We start from the raw sequence: 22,352 nt of genomic DNA on the forward strand, positions 1-22,352 counted from the left end.
GGTTAGGGACAAAGCACTTATTAGCTGTCCCCAGGGCAGGGGTGGATTTGATAATTGGGAGATGATTAGGAGAAATGTCAAGAGGAAAGGACAGAGAAGAAACCTTCAGCTTTTATAAAGTAAAAAAAAGAAAAATGTATATAACCCTGACTGCACAATCACTTAACATTTATTAAATTGTAACTATCTATTAGCTGATCTACCTTCTAAAAGGCAAAAAATGCCTTTTTTTTTTTTTTTTCCGGAGCTGGGCAAGCGCTCTACCACTGAGCTAAATCCCCAACCCCAAAAAATGCCTTTTGAACCTGTGTGTTCCTCAGACTCCAAACACTACATTTGGTGCAAACCAAAAAGCGTCCCAGAGTTTCTTCGTATGCACAGTGATGCAGAGGTTCTCCAGCATCCTTCTCATTAGTACTATTGACTCTTGTTAATGTGTGGGTTTTAGTGTTGTTTTGTTTAGGGGCAGGGTTTTCTGTAGTACAGGATAGTCCTCTGTTTTAGTGTTTCATTGCTGTGAAGAGACACCATGACCAAGGCAGTGCTTATAAAAGATTTGCTTGGGGATGGCTTACAGTTTCAGACGTTCAGTCCATTATCCTCATGGCAGGAAGCACAACAGCAGTCAGGCACACATGGTGCAGGAGTGGCTGATTTCTACATCTTGATCCAAAGGCAGACAGAGGGGAGTCTTCTTCTGCAGGCAGCCAGGAGGAGGGTCCCTCCTGCACTGGACTGAGATTCACAGCTTCCCAGGGGCCAAGCATGTCTCCAACTCACAGAGCGTCAGAGAATGACCTTAAACTCCTTATGCTCCTGCCTCTAAATTCCAAGTACTTTTAATGTATGGTATTTCATTTAAACTATATACCTAGACAACTATTTGGGTTTGTTTGTTTTTATATAGGTCTTGTTGGGTTCCTCAGGCCTTGAACTTAACTCTGTAGCCTAGGCAGGCCTGCTGCTTGCAATCGGCCTGCCTCAGGTGCCCGAGTATCGATTACAGCCCTATGTTACCAGGTCTAACTTTAAAGTAGCATTAGTTTTTGATTTTGTTTTGAGGAATGTTGTTGTGTTGGTTTATTTGTTTATTTGTTTAATTATTTGAGACAAGGTCTTAACTGTGTAGTCCTGGCTGACCTGATACAGAAATCCACCTGCCCTCTGCCTCCCAAATGCTTGGCTTAAAGGTGTGTGCCACCACACCTGGCTAATATAGGTTATTTCTAATGCTCAGGCATTTCTTCTCATTAGTGATCCAAGTTACATAATGAAATAATGATTCTAACCAGAATACTTTATTAATCAGAATGCCACCTTTGATAACCATGAAAGAGCAATCTACTGGGGCTGGGATTGCTCATTTGGTAAAGTATCCGCCATGCAACGCGGGGACCTGAATCTGGTCCCCAGCATCCACATAAAAGCCAGAACGGCACTGCATGTCTACTCCTGTGCTGGAGCAGCCAGGAGCAGACAGGAAGCCCCCAGGAGCTCACTGGCCAGCAGACCTCGCTGAATTAATGAGCTCGGGGAGAGCCTTCCGCCTCAGAAAACAATAAGGTGTTAAACAATGAGGAAAAAAGGTAACCTCTGGCCTCCACATGCGTGTATACCCACACATACACACCCATATGAATACATACATGCACACAAACACAAAAATATTCAAACATCTGCAAAATACACATTTTTCCCAGCAGATATGAAAACAGTCTGTGGAATTACAGGAAATATGCAAACACATGGAGATTGAACAAAACGCTTTTGAATGCTTGGTGGGTCATTGGATCAATCAATAAGGGCAATGAGAAGCTCTTAGAGTCAAAGGGAAAGGAAGAGATCATTTGGTAAAACCTTTGGGATACAGATACGGAAGTTCTAAGACGTCTGATGGTTAGGCCCATATTTGGAATCATGAACCAGGCATGGTGGCACCACCTGTCATGCCAGCCTGCAGTGCCAGCACTCGGCAGGCTGACGCAGAAGGATCCCATGTGTACAGGCTGCCTAGGCTGCATAAGGAGACCCGGTCCCAATGTAAACAACAATAGCAAGGAGACCTCAAATAAATAACCTCATGCTGCACCTCAAGGCTCTAGAGAATAAGCCAGACCCAGAATTAGGGGAAAGTAATAAAAAATCAGGGTTGAAATAAGTAAAGTAGGGGCAAAAAGGGCAAAAGATTTATGAAAAGAGGATTTGTTTATTTTAGAAGATGAGTGAACTTAATTAAACTGAAATAATGAAAGACATAAATCCACAAAAGTAAAGAAAAGGGCTTAGGTTTTCAATAAGAGTGAAGCAAAACCCCACAAACAAAACTGTAGGATTAGGTGGATTTTTAAATATTGTTGCTTTAAGTTTATTTGTGTGCCCAAGATCAGATAAACTTACTGTTGAGCTCTACTGTACCTTTAAAGATCTATTTCCAATGCCCATAAAACTGTTCTATAAAATAGAAACAAAAGAAATGCTTCTAAACTATTTCTATGAAGCCAAAATTTTCTTGATACCAAAACCACAGAGAGGAAAACACAGAGAGAGACTAATTTTCCTAATGAATGGAAATCTTCAACAAAACACAAAGCAAATTCAATAAAACAGTGAAGAATCGTACACCATGATTAAGTTGCTTTTATTCCCGGGTAATGAAGACTAAACACAGGCAGATCAGGAGATGTGAGGTAGCACAAAAGTAGAACCAAGAACAAATCACGTGACCATCTCAATCAATGCAGAAAAGGCCTTTCTGAAAATCATGATTAAAAACCCTCAAGAAACTAAAATTAGGGCTTAGTGGATCACGTGGATATTGGAGTTTGGATCCACAGGGGGAGAAGCCAGCCAGGTGTGGCTGTGACATAGAATCTTGACTTTCATGAGGCTCCCCAGGGCATGCTGGCTTGCTAGACTAGTCTTAACTGGAAAGTTCTGGGTTCAGTGAAGGTCCCTACCAAAATAAATAAAACAGAGAACTATTGAGAAGACAGTAGATGTCACTTTCAAGCCTCCACACACATGGGCATGTACACTCATATACATGTATCCACTGAACATGTATGTATATATGTATATACACTCAAAGAAAGAAAGAAAGGAGCAAACCTCAACATAATAGTTTATGTACAACAAGTGTCTTGCCAACAAACTCCCAACTAGGAAATGTGCTTCTAAGTGCTTCTTCTAAAGTCAGGAATAAGACAAGGGTGTCCACTCTCTCTCTACTCTTCAGGGCTTTAACCCCTCACCAGACTAATACAGCAAGAGAGAGAAATAAAAGAGCTACAAATGAGAAAGTAAGAAGTCAAACCTATTCCTGTTTATAGACAGTGTGATTATATATTTAAAACCCTAAAGATTCTAAAGGACGTATCTGACTTTCCTTGGAAATTAATGGAAAGTATTAAAAAGTGTCATGAATTTTTAAAAAATGTTTATAAATAACTTATAATAACATGGAAATAGGCTGTCAGGATGAGCATAAACAGCTGGATGAACATTTAGACCATTGCTTAGGAGAACCAAGTAGCTACTTTCTTGATTCTGTTTGTGTTCCTATCTGAACTGGCATGTTTGCACAGATGGATATGCTGACTGTGGTGAGCAGTCTTCAGAACTGGCCTCTAGTGACACTGGCTGCCTTGCATTTGCTTCATTGTGCAATCACCTTCCCTTGAACATGACTAAGGCCTCGTGGATAGTGTCCAACTACTAAAACATAAAAAAAGTGCTGGCTGCCAGGCCCATGATGAGGTTGCATAAAACTGTGGCTTCTATCTTGTTAACCAACACTATGAGCTTTTTGGGTCACATGTTTTTCCATGAAGCCAGTTGCTATTGTTGGAGAAACTGGGTAGCAGTGAACCGAGAGTGATTTATGGCCAATAGCCAAGGAGGAACTAAAACTCTCAGTCCAGTCACCCCAAGGAACTAAATCCTGTGAACACTTGGATAGTATGGAGATGCAGTCCTCCCCTACCCATACCTTCAAGTGAGAGCAAAGGCCTTGGTCTATACTATGGTGTAGCCATGTTAAAGACCTGAAGCAGAGGCCATACCCAGATTCTAATAAAAAGTTATGAAATAATAAATGTTTTTCCAAGCCACAAAGAATTGAGGAAGTTCGCTATGCAGAATACATAACTACAGTGTGACTGAGGTATTTATAATACTAAATAGTACATATACACATTTATATAGATATATGTGATAAGTTATGAAGTAAGACACCAGTTCTTTACATGGGCAATAAGACAGGCTTTGAAAATTAGCCACGGTAACTGGCTGGCAGGCAAACTGTGCAGGGGAACACTTACCTTGCATATGTGACATTCTGTATTCCCATCACAAAACCAAAGTAAAAATAAAATAAACATTAAAATTGTCTGGCCTTTCTAAAATGTTTTTAAAAGGTTATGTAATGCTTTTAATATTAAATTTTATCTGAGTCCTTTTAATTTTCATGGAAAAAATATATTCTGCCATTGAATTTTAAAGTCATCCCTCACCCTTTTTCCCTTCAAACCCAAGTTTAAAAATTAAATTTTTTTAAAGCAATCTTCTTTTTTTTAAAAGATCTATTTATTTATTATATATAAGCACACTGTAGCTGTCTTCAGACACACCAGAAGAGGTCATCAGATCTCATTACAGAGCTATCATGTGACTGCTGGAATTTGAACTCAGGACCTCTAGAAGAGCAGCCAATGCTCTTAACCACTGAGCCATCTCTCCAGCCCCAAAAATTAACCTTTTAGCAGGGCTGGTGGCACACACCTTTAATTCCAGCACTTGGGAGGCAGAGGGAGGTGGATATTTATGAGTTCAAGGTCAGCCTGGTCTATAAAGAGAGTTCCAGGATAGACAGGGCATTTTACATTAAAATAAAAAAAAAAAACCTGTCTTGGAAAAAAATTAACTTTAAAAAACATATTTATTCATGTCAGGTGGTGGTAGTGGTACTGCATGCCTTCAATCTCAGTACTCAGGAGGCAGAGGCAGGCGTAACTCTGAGTTCAGGTCTACAGAGTGAGTTCAAAAAATATGTTTTATCTATATTGTATGTGTATGGGTGCTTTGTCTACATGCGTGTCTGTGCACCGCTTGAATGTTGAGTGCCTACAGACAGTTGTAAACCCCTTTGCCATCTCTCAAGTCCCTAAACTTAACCCTTGAATTAAAATAAAATTTGAATTTCAGCTAGGAATGGCTGAGATAACTGTAGGCCAAGAATCATCATGAGGATGTCATATTAAGGAACATACACACACTAGGAAAAAAATGTTTAAAATTAAGCATGTCAAGAATAGCAACTTACGTGCACACAATGTGAGATTTTAAAATTTCAAAACTAAAGTAGCTTCCTAAACCTTTTATTTCAGGAATTCTAGGGACAGGTTAAATTTTGCCCAACTGTGTATGGTTGTCTGGGTTTGTTTGTTTGGTTGGTTGGTTGGTTGGTTTGTTTTGTTTTGTTCTGTTTTTAAGACAGAACTTCTGATCCTCCTGCCTCTACCTCCTGAGATTGGGCCTACAGGCGTGCAGCACCACACTCAGTCATGTGGCTCTGGGATCAGTCGTAGGGATTGGTTCACAGAGGCCACATCCAGAGTCCACCAGTCGTACTTTAAAATTCAATTTGTCAAAGGCTCATTTTGGTAGTTTGAAGCAAAAGTCAGTACTAGGGTCCATGTAGGTCATTAATGAGTGCTACTTGATGGATATTCCTTCCCAGAAAATCACCAATGGGTTATAAATTCTACACCAAAGCGTTTGGGGTGGCTTCATGTGCAAGGCGTCATGCTCTTTCTGGACAAGCTGCTGGACCCTTCCTGCCCCCAGGAATGGGAGGCATTCTTCTGACAGTATTCTCTACAGCACTGCAGCATGCCATGGGACCAGATACCCCCGAGGCACCACTCAGAATCACCCAGAATGGACCAGAGGACTTCTGTTCATGGTCTTGAGAGCCAGAAGCAGGAAAAGGGTTGGCACAGGACTGCTGTTGCCGCCATCTGAGGTTTACCCTCCACCTGGCTAATCATTAAAGACACTGTATGGGAGTCTTTCTGAAATAAGCACTCCCACACCAGTGGGACGGAAGAGAGGAAAGTCATGGTGGACCAAAGCCAGGACAGCTCCTGGAATGCTTTGATCCCAGGTCCAGTTCGAATTCTCATTTTACACTTTAAAATCACAAGGAGGGATGGGCAAGCAAGCGAGATTTTACAGAAGCATACGTGACGGTCGGCAGGGTGTTAGGGGCAATGACCCATTGTTTCTGCTATTTTTCCAGGTCTTTCTGCTACAGGTAGCAAGTAAAGTCGTGCTTGGCAGACATTCAGTCCAAACAGTGCTTTAGGTAAATCACTAAATAAAAACAATAAACCAGGGGTTGGGGATTTGGCTCAATGGTAAAGTGCTTGCCTAGCAAGCGCAAGACCCTGGGTTCAGTCCCCAGCTCCAAAAAAAAGAATAGGAAAAAAAAAAAACCAATAAACCAGAGTCTAATCATTGGTCTTTTCTAACATTCTATTTCAACATAAACCAATGATCACAAAATGGTCATAAAAACAGCTGCAGAAATTAAATACCAAGAAAATAAAACTGCTAATCAATGAAGTAGACTAATGAACCAAATACAGTTTCCATAAGGAGAAATAGAAATATCAAATAACTTTTTCTAAAGTTCAAAATAACTTGTCAGTGGAGAAACGAAAATTAAAGCTACTTTGAGATACCACCTCACCCCAGGCAGAATGGCTGTCATCAGGAAGTCTGACAAGAGATGTCAAACAAGACACGCAGAAAGAGGAAATGTATTCACTGCTGATGGGGTGCAAGTTAATAATATAGCCACTAGGGAGGTCAGCATGGAGGGTCCTCTGAATTTTAAAAGTACAACTACCATGTGACCCAGACAGCCCACTCCTGGAGTTGTCCGGAGAACTCTATATCCTACCATAGAGACCTTTGCACATCAAGGTTTGCTACTGTTCTGTTCACTACAGCAAGGCAGCGGGATGAATTAAATGTCTATCATCAGATGACTGGATAATGAAAACCTGCTACAGTTACAAAACAGAGCATCATTCAGCTCTAACGAGAAGCGATCCAGGGCAGGCATAGTAGCACACACCTTTAATCTCAGCAGGTAGGGAAGCAGGCGGTCTAAACAGTGAGTGAGTGAGGCCAGTTTGACCACACAGTGAGCTCCAGGCCAGGCAAACCTCCATACTGAGACCCTGCCTCAACAAAAAACAGGGCTGGAGAGATGGCTTAGAGGTTAAGAGCAGTTGACTGCTCTTCCAGAGGTCCTGAGTTCAATTCCCAGCAACCACATGGTGGCTCACAACCATCTATAATGGGATCTCATACCCTCTTCTTATGTGTCTGAAGACAGCTATAGTCATATAAATAAAACAAATCTTTAAAAAAAGGACCAAAAAACAAAATACAAACAAGAGGAACTGAGAGGATTTCAAGACTGGAGAGATGGCTCAACAATTAAAGCACACGCTGTTCTTCCAGAGGACCTGGATTCCTAATGCCCACATGGTGGTTCATTTACATCTGTAGTTCCAGTTCCAAGGTACCCTCTTCTGACCTCCGCTGGCCCCAGGCATGCAAGTAGTATACATACGTGCATACAAGCAAAACACACACATAAAAAATGAATAAATCTAATAAAAATTTTAAAATAATGTAACATTTAGGAAAAGATTGCAGGAAAAATGGATGGAGTTAGACTGTACAATATTAATTGAGGTAAAGTCACCTGTTCTTCATATACAGTTCCTAGTTTTGTGTGTGTGTGTGTGTGTGTGTGTGTGTGTGAGCGAGAGCGGGGGAGGGAGGGAGGGAGCGTATGCTGCTGTGCATGGGACTACAGGAGAACATTGAGGAAGGAGAACAAGCATGGGCAGTGTCGGATGATGAGGATGGACAGAAAGCAGCCGAGGACACCCAAGCCATGAGAGGATAGAAGCTAATTGGTTTTCTAGTTTTAACTGTCACAGATTTTTCTTTCAAGCAAATCCCAAGCATGAAAGTAATTGTTATAAGTTGGGAACTCCTCATGTATTAATGACACCCTCCCTAATTATGAAGCATAGTGCCACGTTGTTTCCGTGGACCAAGCTTCCCCCAGAAGTTTTGCTCAGTCCCCATTTCTGGATAAAAACATAATGAATTAAACATAGTTCATCCTGTGGCCAGTAGATGGCGATAGTAACTTGTTATTTGATTTTCAGTTCCTTCTATGTTTAAAAGAACACTTTTTAAAAAAAAACACGGGGTAGACCTACTCCCACAGGAATTGTGGGATGAGTTAGCCTATATTCGAATAAGACTTAACACCCACAATAATAAATTTACATATAGAGTTGTCTGTTCTGCCAAAATCTCCGTATTTTAAACTTAATATTGTAATAGTTAATAAAATTTTGATCTAGAATTTCAATTGTTTTGTCTGTCATAAATGAAGTGTGTGTGTGTGTGTGTGTGTGTGTGTGTGTGTGTGTGTGTGTATACAGTGTTTGAATTCAGACCCGGGGCCCCACACATGCAAACCAAATGCTGTATCACCAGGGTGCATGTGTAGCCCTTTTGAGACAGATTCTCACCGTGAGCTTAGCTTGTCCTTGGACTTGCTACGTAGCCCAGGCTGGCCCAGGCTGGCGTCAGAGTCTTCCTCTTTCATCATAGTTCAACTCACAAGTCGTGACTCTGTGACACCAAACCAAACTGTTCTATGTTTAATAGACAATAATTTCTATTCCTTCTCATCATCATTTCTGTGTAACTTTAGATCTGGCTGCCTCTTCTCACCATTTTTCTCTATATCATAAAGCTCTGTGATAATGTACAGACAAACAAAAAGACGTGATGAAACGCCATGAGCAAGGCGGCTCGGGAGGAACTGGTTTATTTGCCTTCTGTATCCCGAGTCATAGTCCACTGAGGGAAGCCGGGCTAAGAACTCAAACTGGGCAGGAACCTGGAGGCAGGAACTGGTTCAGAGACCATAAGGGAGTACTGTTATTTTCGGGTTCCTCGTGAATTGCTCAGCCTGCTTTCTTATAGACCCCAGGACCACGGCGCTCAGAACCACACCCCGCAATAGGCTGGGTCCTCCCCAACGATCACTAAGAAAATGTCTACAGGCTTCCCTACAGCCCAGTCTTATGAAGGAATTTTCTCAATTGAGGTTGACTCTTCCCTGGTGACTATTAGCTTTACTGCTAACTCCTCAGACACGGGAGTTATTTACCATTTAAATATCCACCACTTGCCAAGGTATCTGTGGCTACACAAAAAACAGCCACATCTACCAATTCTACCTAGATGTGCTTCTGAAAACTTGTAGGACTTATTTTGTCATGTGGAGGTCTCTACGCCTCCAGGCATGACTGTGTTTGCAGATGGATCCCCATTTCCAGGCCAGCCCAAGGCAAAGGCCAGACTCTTCACTGTCTTTGCACAAAGGGTCTCAGGGCACCGTGCAATCACCTGGCCCTTCACTCTTCAGAACTGTCTTTTGTTTCTCTATCCTATCTTATCTAACATGTGGTGGAAGCGCTGAGAGGGAGGCTGCAGAGGGGGAGGTGAATTCGATCTCATTTCCATAAAAGTTCTACCAAGAGTCAGACTCTAGATCCTTGGACCCCACTGCCCATACACTTAATCCATAGGTGACCCTAAATCTTGGGTATCCCTTCAAACATCAAGACAAGCGTTCAGGCACTTGTACCCTTTCATGGGTCTTTGGATGCAGGCTGCCCTCAGGGAGGTCACAGAGCCTGGAGTGAGGCACCAAGACAATTCTCACAGGGAGGCTGAACTTGGGGCCAGCAATCCAAGAGCTGAGGAAGCCACACCTACTACTCTAGATGCTGGCTGGCTAGCGCGCCATTAACTCCATTTCAGACAGGTTTTTGAAGAAGACAATGAGATCCAAGGAGAAGAAATTAAGCTGGAAAGAAATACTAAAACCAACCTCACTGGAGCCCGGCAGTCAGCTTTGCCATGGAATTTTTAATTCCATTTTCTACATATAGACTCTCAGAAATTGGGGATCTGTCCCTAGCAACCGAGACTCCTGGTTAGCGCTCAAGCTGCCTGAAGAAAGCCCTGGGCACTGTTTTCGGCCTCCTGCGCTTGTCAAATGTCGGTGTCATAAGCCATTTGTTTTCACACCTCTCTAACTAGACTGTCAATCCCTTCGGAGACCTACTTTATCCATCCTATCTCACATCGTTAGCAATGCAAAAATGAACTTAATTAGTAAGTTCTTACTGAATTAATAAAAATGCAAAACGATAAAACGGTGCCTGGGCATAGATTTGGAGTTTGTAAGAAAAATACAGTCCAATTTGACTTTACAGGCACAATTCTTGGGTTCTCAGACTTCATTCACCTGTCTACGCTTAGCCTGATCAAAGTTATAACTCAACCTAAGATCTTCAGATTCATTCTCTCTCTCTCTCTCTCTCTCTCTCTCTCTCTCTCTCTCTCTCTCTCTCTCTCTCTCTGTCCAATATAACTGAGTTCAGAGGTGGAATGAACTTGCTAAGACTTCTCTTGTTTTCTTTTATTTGGTCTTTTTTCTGTTGTCCTTAAAGCTGGCTCATATGATGGCCACCCATCTTTCTGTTTTCCTCCATACGCAAGAGGAGAAAGACATCTTTTGGAGCAAGAAGTTGTCTTCCCACAAGCCCCCAACATATACTCTTTCGTGTCTAATTAGTCTAAAATGATTACAAGGTCAAGGTAAATGCACCCAGTGATCTGGCAAATGGAGGAAATCAATGCCCACTGAAGGTAGTCTTCCCGGGACCCACTTCCGGAGCTGAGTATAATCCACGACTGAAATTAGGAAAGGCTGTCTCATGAATGAACATTGACAGAATTGACACAAGGATCAAAAATAGATTCAGGACAGCAAACATAACGTCCGCTACAGAAGTCAACGCTGGGGTCGAAGCCAGAAGATTTTTGACACAAGCCCAGTGAGAGATGGCCAAGCCCTGGGCAAGAAGTGAGTAGAGTTCAGGTAGGGCCAGACTTGGATGCTGCTCACAGGCAGGTGGATGGTGCTTGATGCCTCCCTGGCTAGGAAGCTTCAAAAGTCTATACCAACCATAGATGACTCCAAAATGGGAGTTTCTTCTTCCAGGCTGACAGGGTTAGCCTAAATGTTTTCAGATGTTCTGGCGTGGGTTTTTTTTTTAACAGCATTGGCTAAACTAACCTGAAGCCCTCTCTCTGGTTCCTGTGGAGGCTCTTAGGCTTCCTGCTATGACATTCTGCTTTTCTCTGCCACACTCCTTCAAACATCACGTTCATGTCTACATTAGCTTCTTTGCGCACTGTAGTAGACAAAGCTGACTCAAGACTAACCATTGGTGAACACAGTCAAGTTTGAAATTATTTTCAAGTCGTTTTTGAAGTGATAGAAACTGGCCCAAACAATTCCCCTGTGGCCCTTTCTGGCTAGAGATCCCAGAAGTCCGTTCAACCTCCTCACTCTGCTAATCACAGCAGTTCAATATGGCATTTGGGCAGTTGAGGGGCATAGAGTTCCTTTCTAAACATTTCTCATTTTGAAACTGAGGAAAAAAAGCCGCAGGCTAGGAGGATCGAGCAGTTACAGAGCACTGACCCAGCATGTGTGAGGCCTGGAGTCAATCCCCAGGATCAGAACATACTCACAGGAACCCAAGATTAAGCCAGCTGAAAAATCCAGCGTGGATGAACCGGGGACCGTGAAATCCTGCCTAAGTCTGAGTAGCTTTGGTAGTTGATGTCTACTCGTGGGGGTAGGGAGGTCAGTTTCCTTCAGGGTTGCACCCTGGAGAGGACAGCCATGCTCCGATAAGTTGCCCTTCACCCATGCACATGACATTGGTAAGGAGTAGTGGGAGGAGGGTTAGGAAGGTAATTGGAGGGAAGGGAATGGGGGTGTGTGGATTTAGTCAAAATACATCACATCAGTGTGAAATATTAAAAATAAAAATCACTGAAGAAACATACTCAGAAAGGAGAGGGTCACGGGAACGTCGTTGACAGGTATCAATCATTTCTATCCTAGATCCTGCCATCCCTGTGTCCAGATCTGTTGCTGATCTTTCTGTAACCCGATCACGTGCTCCGAGAAAGCCCACATCTCAGGTGCCTGGCACGTGACCTCCAGGCTCCGGCTTATTGTTGGCCCAGAGACTTGACTTGAAGGTACCATGACGGGCCAGCTTTACGAGTCCACATAAAGTAATTTTAAAACCATACAAAAGATGAGAACGAATGGGTCTCAGACCCTGATCACGAAGTGGTCAGTGGTCACTAATCTCTAGGCAGAGAAAACAACATGTGAGCCTCATGATCACCCCGTTTCGTGTTTTCACTGAGCTCAAGATCTGGGGAGGTAAAGATAGCTAGAACTGGTGCAGCAAGTCAGAGAGGAAATTGCTGCCTTGAGGGATTGGCCTGAGACTTACTGACGACTCCCTCCCACTTCATTGCTCAGGGAAGTAAGTGTGTGTGTGTGTGTGTGTGTGTGTGTGTGTGTACATATGCATGTATATGTGTGTCCGTTTGTGTCTTCCATGTACCCCAGTCTCCAGATTTTTTTCTAAAAACAGATGAACAGTTCATTTATTATTCATATAAAACCTTTGTTTCCCCAGTCCTTAGATCTCTAATCAGAATCATTAGTACATTAAGACAACTGTACACATGGATCAATAATAACCAGTAAGCAATGACTGCTTCCCCACTGCCATCCTCGGGAGAAATGTTCCGTAGTTAAAGTGAGACACCTGATAAAACAGGAGCAGAGCGTTTGATTACATTTACTAAAACACAGCCGGGCAGCTTTCTCCGGAGCTGGCTGACCCAATGCCTTGGCAAACACTGACAGTGACCTATGTCCGGAGGGAAAAGGCACATGTCACGCCTAACAACTTGCTGTCCTAGATTTATCAGAACAGATCTGATTTCTTTCTCTCTTTGTTTTTCCATAGCTAAGGTCATTCCTTTGCTGGCATTTGACTTTCATACCCTAGGATGATTTTTTTCCTATAAATAAATTAGTTTATTTGGATAGAAATCTGTGGCTAAATTACAAGTTATGCTTTAAAAACAGTTTTTAGATTCATTTTATTTTATGTTTAGGGGTGTTTGGCTGCACTAACCCTAAGTACACCAACTGCGTGTCCCCAGAGGATGGACAGGCGTCAGACCCCCTGGAACTGAACTCACAGACAAGGATAAGCTGCCATGCGGATGCTGAAAACTGAACCCAAGTCCTTGACAGGAGTAATAACTGTTCTTAACCACTGAGCCACCTCCCCAACCCCCAAGTACAATTTCTGCTTTTAAGAAGATGACCATCACAGCACTAGGGCTGGAACAACTAATGCCCAAATACGGTGATTTCATACTGGTAGGTACAGCAGACTTACAAGAAATGTAAAGGTAGGGGTTGGGGATTTAGCTCAGTGGTAGAGCACTTGCCTAGCAAGCGCAAGGCCCTGGGTTCGGTTCCCAGCTCCGAAAAAAAAAAAAAAAAGAAAGAAAAAGAAATGTAAAGGTTTTAGATGTGAAATATCCAGCTGGGGGTCTGGAAAGGCAGCTCTGTACAGTTTCTGCAGAGGACAAGAGTTGCTTTTGAACCCCCACGTCCGATGGCCCACAACCTCCTGTAACTCCAGGTCCAAGGAATGCAACATTTTCTGGCCACTAAAGACACCCCTATCTATGTAAATATACACACATACACATAAACAAAAATAAAATGAACATTTTTAAAAATTCATTTGGACCCAGGCATGGTGGCATGTATCTTTAATTCCAGTGCTATGGAGGCAGAGGCAAGAAGATCTCTTTATTTTCAGCCCAGACTGGTCTATATATGAGTTCCAGACTAATCAGGGCTACACAAGGAGATGATTCTGTGTACTTAACGTTCAGCAACCACCAGAAACTGCAATGCTGAATTCTCGGTTTGAACCATAAATATTTATGATCCAAAACACAGCAGGTGACCACAGTTCATAATAACCTGTTATAGATCTTATGAGGAACTAGAAGACAGGATCCTGAAGGTTCCCAAAGCAAAGTCACAAGGAGACGCCATATTAATTACCCTGAGTGGGTCAGTATACTACACATGTGTCAGAATACCATACTGGACCCCACTGACATACAGAAATACTTCATGTTAATAAAAAATAAATTAATACTATGAAAGTTAAAAATAAAACAGAAAACTGAGCTGTTCTGTAGAGAGGAATTAAAAAGCAGAAGTCTTACAGATTTGGTTTGTTATTCTTGCTTTTGTTTACTACAGGAAAATTAGAATAAGAAAAAGTGGAAGTCGCTGAGTTTCCCAGTAAGAAGAACGTCTAGCGGAAGGCTGGTATGGCGGGCACACAGGTAGTTCAGCACTGGAGAAAGGAGTTCTAGGTCAACCTGGACCATATAAATACGCCCTTTCCCCAGCGCCCACCCCTGAAACAAGCAATATCAGCATGCTATGTTTTTCCATATACTGTGACAAGCATAGTGTGTTTTCCCATGCTGTGAAGAATGTCTCAAAGCAAATCTGATCAGCAGAATAACATTCCTTTTTCTAGTCCTGCACGGGGTCAGGAGAGGTCAAAGTGGAGAGGACTAATGTTATCAGACCAAGGGACTACAGCAGGAGGCCAGAAGAAGCAGAGACCAAGTGCTGTTAGACTGGGAGCTGGTGGAGGATCCCAGCTGGAGCAAACCTAGAGAGCCCTGGACAATGGCTAGACAGGACTAACTGCTTTCTTCACTAGCTAGGAGCTGTTGGGACTCAACTCTGAGAACCAGAGTACTTTAGAGTGTCAGAGATACTAAAATAATCAAATTTACCATGTGCACATTTTATTAAGCTTGTGAGAAAGGCTTTTATTAAAACTTTTATCATCTAAATTACCTATTTAAAACAGCTTTATCATCTGAATTTTCTCTTTGGTTTTTTTTTTCTTTCTTTCTTCCTTTTTTTTTTTTCATGTTTTTTTTTTTTTTGTTTTTTTTTTTTTTTTTTTTTTTTTCCGGAGCTGGGGACCAACTCAGGGCCTTGCGCATGCTAGGCAAGCACTCTACCACTGAGCTAAATCCCCAACCCCCCTTTTTCTTTTTAAAAGTTTTTGAGGCAGGATTTTTCTGTGCAGTCACAGTGGTTGGGAGACTCCCTCTGTAGACCAGACTGAACTGGAATTCAGAGATCCATTTGCCTGTGCCTCTCAGAGCCAGGATTAAGGGTGTGCACCACCGCTGCTTAGCATTATCTGAATTATGTTTTTTTTTTTTTTTTTTTTGGTTCTTTTTTCGAGCTGGGGACCAACCCAGGGCCTTGCGCTTCCTAGGTAAGCGCTCTACCACTGAGCTAAATCCCCAGCCCCTATCTGAATTATGTTAAAAGAGTTGACGGTTGGGCTATTGTTAGCCCCGATAGGCAGGAAAGTAAGACCACTAGCACAACTTTTGAGCCAAATTGAAGCAAGCTTTATTCAGTGGTGGTCAGGACCAGGTCCATACCTGGGATTCCCAGAGTATGACACCAAATTACATTAGTCAGAGGCATATAAGGACAAACCCCTCTAGGCTGTGTATTTCTCATCTTCATCCAATCAGGAACAAGCATACCTCGTAATATATTTCCTGTATACATACGTGTTGGGGATATCCTATGCAATTGAGACAACCAAGCTTGTTTACAGAAGGGAAAACACATGGGTTGTCTCACAGGAACAACAGTCCCCCAGCATTCCAGGCAGTTATCTGTCCTTGGGCAAGCAGGGCTTACAGCTTAGAGGCGTTTACGTTTTATAAGTCTCCTGAGCACAGTAAGGTGGGTTTGTGACAGCACCCAGGCAGGCATGGTGCAGGAGGAGCCAAGAGTTCTATATCTTCATCTGAAGGCTGCTAGGAAAAGCCTGGCTCCCATGTGATTAGGAGGAGGTCTCATTGCCCACCACCACAATGACACACTTCCTCCAACAAGGCCACACCTCCTAATAGTGCCACTCCCTGGACCAAGCATATTCAAATCACAACAACAAACAAAGGAGATTTAAAACCTAGAGCTTATAACTTTATCAACTTATCAAAACTCCATTGACCAATGTTAAGACTATGAACATTTGAAATATCCAGTCTAACAGGAACATAGAGGGAAAGGAAGTCTGAAACTTCTTTCATTCTAGGTCATTTTCTTAAACCTAAACAACTTGTATTTATACACTGTAAGTCAGTTTCTCAGACCTCCAGAAATTATCCAAGCTTTCACACCCTTGGAAATTACTTTCTTAGACCCTCATAACTTACATAAACTTTAAATCTTTTATTTCTATCTAATCACTTACCATAAGATTGAGTGGTTAATTAATGAGAGCAGTCATTGCAAAACAAGTTCCTTTAAATAATGAATAGTAAAAAGTTACGTCTGAAATCTGTTTATCCCTTAATAAGAAGCCTGTTAGCAATCACACTGCCTTATAAATTTAAATATTTAAAGAAAATATCACAGGAATCCTTTTTCATTAACCATGTAAGTGCTATATTCAGCAGATATCTGAAGAGTTTGAAGATGACGATAAAGTATATCTGATTTTAAATAAACTGTACTTGTATTTCACCTCTTGCATATGTAGGAGGTGAAATAAAGCTTACTCTTGTAATAAATCACATTAGTACTCAGAATGACTACAAGTATACTTCTGAACTCATTAAAGAGTGTTATCATTTATAAGGTGACTATTAACTTGCATCTTAATCATCTTTAGCAGTTTATAGTAACTTAGTAACTTTATAACATTAGTTTTGCCAGGGATAAAAATTATCCCTGGTAGGTTTAGACTAAAAAAAAATAACAATTTCTCAATTAAAGCTCTTTTCATATCAAAATAAAACCTTAAGTCATAAATACAGTCTCTAAAGAGACAAGCAACTTCACTTTCCTGGTCCTGACACCATTACAGAATGTTGCCGTTTCTTCTATGACTCAGTTCATCAAAATAGCTAAAGCTTAAAGTTGCAAAGACAAGGAGGCTAGACGTATATTCTTAAGTCAGTCTCTGCTATGTAGAATAGACCTGTGGTAAGGAGAGACATTCTCTTACATGTGCTTAGGTCACTGTCTTGCTACATTGTAAGATAGGAATATCCCAGTTTCTCTAGTTTAGAGTTTGATACTCAGAGCTGTGGCACTGACTTTATTTTCTTTAAGATTACATATATTTAAAGACAACATAATATAAAGCATTTTATAAACTTAAAATGTCCCATAGCCCTATAAATCTAAATATTTAAAGAAAATATCTAGGTTTTTTTTCCCATTTAACTTTTTTATAAAACTCAAAAATTTCTTTTTAAAGAAGTTTAAGATCTCTCAACTGTGGGTGCCTACAATATCAAGAGTAAAGTACCAATTTTAACTTCAAGAGGGGAGAAACAGCCATAATCTAAACAAGGAAAAACAAAACTTCGAAGGTGGAAATGATTCAGTATTTAATATCTGATATTTACTCACAATTCTGTTTCCCAAGGGACTTGGGTCCCCTCTCCGTCTCTGCCCTTGGTAACACATACAGCCATCTTCTAGGCTCCAGCCAGCTCCACTTCACTGTGGCTGTGGCTTCTGAGCTATCACAGGTCACCAGCATCTCCAACCCTGCTAATGTCCCTCCCCTAGTTTCTCTTCAGGAACTCCATCTTTGCTACTCAGTGCCAAGTCTCAGTTGCTCTCTAAGACCTTCCTGCTTCTAAAACCTTGTAAATGTAACATGCTCGCCTGATGTAATTGTCACCTCCAAGATTTACTGCCTCCTCTGCTAACCTAGGCCTAGTGCTGGAAGCTTCTAGTTTCCATACAATCTTATCTCGGTCTAGAGTGTTTTCAGCCTCTGTGACCTACAGTTGAATAAGCTCACCCTTTCTAAATCTTTCTGAGCTCTGGTTGGCTGGTTCAACTCAGCTGTTCTAGCTCAAACTCCTCTCTGAGCTGACTGATTCAATCTGGCTTCTCTTGGCCTCTCACTGAATTGCTCAAACTAACTCTAGGAATCTGTTCTAATCTTCTGGCTCTTCCTCATTCCCTGGCTCATTCTGTCTTTACCTGTGTCTTCAATCTGTCTCTGTAAAACTTTCCTGGTAAAACTGCCTCCTTCTCTCCCCATCTGTCCCTGCATTGTTCTCTCTCTCTCTCTCTCTCTCTTTTTTTTCTTTTCTTTTTTTCGGAGCTGGGGACCGAACCCAGGGCCTTGCGCTTGCTAGGCAAGCGCTCTACCACTGAGCTAAATCCCCAACCCCGCATTGTTCTCTCTTAAGTAGCTTCCTTTTCTTCTCTCTTCTCATCTCATGAGAGTTGGGCAGATCCTACTCTGTTAAATCTTTTTTTTAAAGATTTATTTATTTGTTTTATTTATTAAGTACACTGTAGCTGTCTTCAGACACACCAGAAGAGGACATCAGATCTTATTACAGATGGTTGTGAGCCACCATGTGGTTGCTGGGAATTGAACTCAGGACCTCTGGAAGAGCAGTCAGTGCTCTTAACCACTGAGCCATCTCTCCAGCCCCATACTCTGTTAAATCTTACTGTGATTCATCACTCCGTCTGCCACTCAATTAGACATCACTCTGAGTGCTTCCTTCTACAGACTAAGTTTACCTTTATTGTTTGGGATTAAAGGTGTGTCTAAGGCTGAGCCACACCATAACTAGAACACGGTTTTTCAGTAAACAACACAATCTCCAGGTTCTCAGTGAGATCAAATTTCCTGCAACACCACATGGGTTATTGGTCTTAAAAGTTCGGCTACCAGCATGAGGTACATTTTTGTGTATGAACACATGGAAGTGCAGCTCAAAACCTTACAAAGAAGGGTTCTAGCCACATGGCTGCCTCCATCCTGATAGGCTAAACAGCTAAGACGGCAGCAAACTACATGTTGTTTATATCCCAAGGAAGCATCAGACCGCCTGGTTACTATAGGATTACTTACATAGAGATGTTTTTTACTATCAACCCTGTGCTAAGTTAGCTTTTTAATTACAGCTTTTTAATCATAACCATAAACTTACAAAATCTTGAGGTGCAGAAAGTTCACATAATAGTCTTACAAATCTTGAGATAAGGTTTATGTTGCTGTGGGCAATTAATGCTACTCAAATCACCCCATTGGCAGTGCATTCCTCGCTACCTGCCCCAGTGTTCTGGGTTCCTGAATGAAAGATTACACACATACAACCTTCTATTTTAATATGCCTTGAACAGCTCAAAGGCTGGGCCACTCACAAACTTCCACGTGGCTAACACACTCCCCCCCCCCCCAATATTCCTGAATTACTACTACTAAAACCTGTATTTCATCCTGGCTGCCCTGGACACAGGCCTGCAGCCCTCCTGGGTCATGATCCCAGACTTTTATATGTTAAGCTGTCTTTCTGTCCTGTCCTTCTCATGTATGGTCTTTACGCCTTTCCTGGCATGGTAGTTCTAAATCCTCCTTCCTCTCTTGGTCCCCTTGTCCACAAATCTTAAAGTCCCACCTCTGTCTCTCAGTCCAACCGTTGGCCTCCGGCAACTTTATTTACCAATCAACACCAACTTTGGCAAGGACCCTCAGCATCTTACCTGCAGATCCTCATGCAGTTTTGGGAACTCACTTAACATAATATACGTGTTAGCCCAAATCTACAACAGTTTATATCTTAGAAAAAGTTTTAGGCAGTTAAATGAAACCAATTGTCCTTTTTTTTTTTTTTTTTTTTTTTTTTTTTTTGCCGTTTTTTTCTTTTGCTCTCATCCCTGTCACAAAGTTGGGTGTCCTGACTGACACGGGACATTTAGAGATTAAACAAGCACACTTGGGTCTGGAGGAGCGATTATGGCGATTTCCAGAGCCAGCCAATGGAACTTCACCCACTCTCCAAGGTTCACTCACCATGAATAAAGGCTATGTCTGCAGCCTGTTTCGTTGGGTACTATCTGAGTGAGCTGCTTTGAATGTTGTCTAAAAGACCGGTAACATTAAACAGCCGTAACACTGAGATCTTCACAGGAGGCCTCCTCCCCCGGTATCCACTGCCCAACCAGGATCCTGCTGACCTACCTACCCATTCTGGACTTTCCTTCATCCTTTCCCACGAGGTGTGCATCCGGGTCTAGACACCCCAAGGGAAGCTGTGGACCATGGAACTCAGCTTCGCTCCATCCTTCCCTACTTGGTCTGCAGTAGTCTTAGACATCACAAGGGAAGAAGTGAAAAGACAGAACCACACCTATGACTTCCCACGTTCATCCAGTCGGAGGTAAGCATGCACCCTGATGCACTTCCTGCCGAAGTACCACTCACCTGACTGTGATCAAGCACATCCGGTGCAGCTGAGGCAACCAAGCTTGTTTACAGAAGCGAAAACACATGGGTTGTCTCACAGGAACAACAGCCCCCAGTGTTCCAGGCAGTTATCTGTCCTTGGGCAAGCGGAGCTTACGGCTTAGAGGCATTTTCGTTTTATAGATCTCCTAAGTACAGTAATTTACACTTAAAACTTAACTTTAGCCGTCACACTACTGAGATGCTTCAGCCCATAAAGATGCTTGACCTCACAGCCTGAGTTTAATGGCAGGGCCTACATGGTGGAAAGCAAGAACCAACTCAGACAGGTTATCCTCTGACCTCTCTACTCATGTTCATGCATGTGCGTCCACACAATAAATAAATAAACGTAAAAATGTTTTAACTGTTAAAGATGTTATTTTTGAACATACTTCGAGTTGTAACAGCAAAAGAAAGATAATATTTTATGTCCCTTTTAATCAAATTGGAATGATTTTCAAGTTTCTGCAATGGTAGTAGTACATAAAATATTAAACATTTGTTAGTGAATAATGCATTTATTAACATTATAAAACTGAGTGAAATGGAGATAATGTTTCAGAAAACCCCCAAAGTGTGGAATGCGGCATCTCCTGAAGTTCTGTGTGCCCAATATAAGACATGGAGGAATAGCAGTTGCAAGATTATGATGCAATCCTAGTAAAAAAATTTTTCTAAAGTTCTTTAAAAAAAAATTTATGGGGGCTGGAGAGATGGCTCAGTGGTTAAGAGCGCCGACTGCTCTTCCAGAGGTCCTGAGTTCAATTCCCAGCAACCACATGGTGGCTCACAACCATCTGTAATGGTATCTGAAACCTTCTTCTGGTGTGTCTGAAGACAGCTACAGTGTACTCACATACGTAATATAAATAAAAATCTTAAAAAATATTTATATCAGTCAGGTATTGTGCTCTTTACCAAAGTAGAGGCCAGTATATTTCTGGGTTTGAGGCCAGATTGACCTACAGAGCAAGTTCCAGGACAAGACAGGGCTACACAGAAAACCTTGCCTCAACAAAACAAAGCAAAATGAAACAGAAACAAACAAGCAAACCAGACTTAACCAACCAAACAACAACAACAAAAAACCCATAAAAAAAAAAATCCAAATCCCATTCGCTCACTTATATAGTGTGTGTGTGTATATGTGTGTGTTATATAATTAGACCTATTTCTCCCTTTTTACACCAAATCTATTAAGTGTTATTAAAATATTCAGCCAGATATAAAGGACTGAAGTTGCAACTCAATGACAGAACATGGGAGCATGAATGAGACCCTGTGTTCATTCAATTATCAATCAATCAATCAATCAATCAATATGTTAAGTTGTAGGCTTGAAAATAAATAGGCAAATAGATACAGACAAATGTTAAACTGTTGGCTTACAGTATTTTCCAACCTGTTCACGTGAAGACTCAGAACCTTTCTGAAGCAGCACCCTTCATCCTTTCTGCCCCGCAGTCTTGGCTGCTCTCTTCTCTAGGTCCTTGCTGCACCTCCCAGGCCGGGCTCAGTGACCCTGCTTGTGTTCTCAGTGTTGCTGGAAAAAGAGTATTATTCCCAGTGTCACACCAAGGGACACACCAAAGCCAAAGTAATCCGGCAAGCCAATTTAGCTTTTCAAGGTTTTGGAAGGACCCAATCTGGGCAAACAAGCAAGTCCGCTGGGGTAGAAAGTTCAATTTAGCCTCTTTTCTAATGCCGAGTGGTGACGGTGTCTCACTGCATTGGTGGGAGCTCGATCTCACAACCTGACTAGGTGAAAAATTCATGTTCTCTGCAAAGACGAAGTGTGTGACAGGGTCAACTCCCAGGAGTGTCCAGCATCCAGGGGTTGGGCAAAGCTATATCATGAGATAGGAAAGGTTGATAGAATGCCCTCGGCAGGCAGATCATCTTTGATAGAAAAAGTTTCTCTCAGCATCCTTACTGATA

This window comes from Rattus rattus, chromosome 1 (genome assembly GCF_011064425.1).
Source record: "Rattus rattus isolate New Zealand chromosome 1, Rrattus_CSIRO_v1, whole genome shotgun sequence".
Classification (NCBI taxonomy): domain Eukaryota; kingdom Metazoa; phylum Chordata; class Mammalia; order Rodentia; family Muridae; genus Rattus; species Rattus rattus.